This window comes from Oncorhynchus clarkii, chromosome 24, assembly GCF_045791955.1.
Source record: "Oncorhynchus clarkii lewisi isolate Uvic-CL-2024 chromosome 24, UVic_Ocla_1.0, whole genome shotgun sequence".
In the NCBI taxonomy this organism is placed as follows: domain Eukaryota; kingdom Metazoa; phylum Chordata; class Actinopteri; order Salmoniformes; family Salmonidae; genus Oncorhynchus; species Oncorhynchus clarkii.
Window position 1 is genome coordinate 18446099 of NC_092170.1, and position 2507 is coordinate 18448605.

Below are 2507 nucleotides of genomic sequence, written 5' to 3' on the forward strand. Positions count from 1 at the left end.
TTATTTTATTTAGTACATATTTTCTTCACTCTTTCTTGAAGTGCATTGTTGGTTATGGGCTTGTAGGTAAGCATTTCACAGTAAGTTCTACACAAGTTGTATTTGGAGCATGTGACAAATAAAATTTGCTTTGATATTTTAACAATTACATTTATGTTTGATACTTAAGTATATTCCAAACCAAATACTTTTAGACTTTTGCTCAAGTAGTATTTTACTGAGTGACTTTCACTTTTACTTCAGTCAGTTTCTAGTAAGGTATCTTTTACTCATGTATGACACTGGGAGGTCAAAGCAGAACTTTTTGTACTTCCTTGTGTCCTCAGCCGTAGCTTCGGGGTTGACTGTGATAGCCCTGTGTGTGGTAGCCCTGTCCTTTAATTTAGCGCGAACCTTGATGTTAATCCAGGGCTTTTGATTTGGGAAGCAACGAACCTTCGCTGTGGGGACAACGTCGGTGATGCACTAACTATTGAAGTTGGTGACTGAGATGGTTAGCTCGTCGACGCTATCAGCGGAGTCCCGAAGCATATTCCAGTCAGTGCTAGCAAAGCAGTCATGTAGCATAGTCTATAAATTGGAGTTCGTTAAGTTGTTGTTTTTCTTGGCCTGAGGTGGAATATATACAGCAGTCACGATAACAGCTGAAACTCTCTCAGGAGGTACAAGGGTCTGCATTTGACCATCAGGTATTCCAAGACGGGTGGACAATTGGTTGAGACTTCCACTGTGCTAGAGAACACACCATTTGCTGTTGATGAAGAGGCATAACCCTCCCCTTCTCGATTTCCCGATGAGAGAGTGAAAGAGCGATAGTGAGTGAGAGTGAGAGAGACCTTTACTTCCACACGGTTCAACTTTTACCATTCACAATAAGTTTTAAGAATTGAGAGACAAAGAGCTAGAGAGAAAGGGAGAGGATATGAAGATTCCGTCTTTTCATCCACACTTGAGTTACTGTACGCATGAACAGGGCCGACAAAGGCAAACATATATTTAAAAATAATAATAAGGACCATAGTCAGGGACTCAACGTACTGTTGAGCATTAGAATACTATGTCAGTCACTGACAGTCATTAAATTACCCCAAGTCAGCCTGGTCTTTTTTAGATTGGTAAATTAGTCTACCCAGCTATCTAAACTTATAGTAATCATGACAGAATTACCGACCGGGCACAAAGGGCATGTGCCCAGGGGCCCTGAGTTCCAGGGGGCCACCATGGATTTTGTTAGTCACTCTCACTCAGAAATCATATTAACATAATAAATTCTGGTAATTAGCTGTATAACTGCAAATGGAGTAGATAGGCAGAGTGAATTTACCAGCTACGTCTATCAACAATTGTCGCAGTGACATTCTATTGAAATGGTTACTTGAATAGTGGAGTCATTTGTTAAGATATGTAGCTAACTAGCTAGGTAAACAATCAACCGTAATCAAAACTCATGACATTACTACCCTGCATGAATCTGCAGGTAGCGAAGCAACCAGGTCCAATGTTAGCTAGCTAACATTAGGCTATAACTAGCAAAGCAAATGACTCTGAGATACGAATAATAAGATCATACATGTAACTTTAGCTAGTGAGCCAGCCAGCTAATGTTAGCTAGCTAGCTAACAGTACACTTTAACTTGAAATGAAAGCAACTTTAGAAATGTGTAATATCTGAAAATGTAGCTTGTTAGACTATTTTACCCATATACATAATGGATGGATGCTTCTCCCTGTCACAGATGCCATGGTTGCCCTTAGTTTGGAGATGTGATCCAGAGACATTTTTTTTCTCCATCTCCTTAGCTATCATACTGTAATTCCACTGATTTCAAAGCTCTGTCCTCCAGAAAGTGGAGAGCAACACTTATGCAGTTCTACTACACAATATATATTTTTAAAGCTGCTTTAGACAGGATTACCTAAACATACTGACCAGTTCAAACAGACAGAAGCGCGCTACATGGCAGACCAATTCGAACTCATCTCTCGGCATGTCCAGCCCACTCATTATCTTAGCCAATCATTGATCAATCAAGGTTCCTTACTTTTTCTGTGGCTAAACCAACTAGGCTTGTAATTGTTAGGAAATTATGATTAATATGACTGAACAAATCATTTTAAATGGAACTGTAACTAAGTAAACTTATACTCTGTTTTATTATATCTGATTAACAATATGAGTTCATAAGAAGGGATTGTGTGACATGGACAAGGAGTAATAATAAGTTAATGAACACCATTCCAACTAGGCAGAAACAAATGGGTTGTGGACTGTGTAAACACATAAGGTCGTTAGCCTATGGTTGACCCTACTGAAACTTAGCTCTGGGGTTTTTAGATAAGGCCGTGAGTGCATTCCTAGGTTGTCTGTTAATTAAAACTGTCAGTTCAGTGGTGATCAATAATGTTGAGGGGTCAAAAGTTATCTGGGAGTGTGTTAGTAAGTTAGAATGAACTTTTCACCTTACTTTGTCCCGGTCGAGAGGAGGGGATTCTGTCAAAGCCATGAA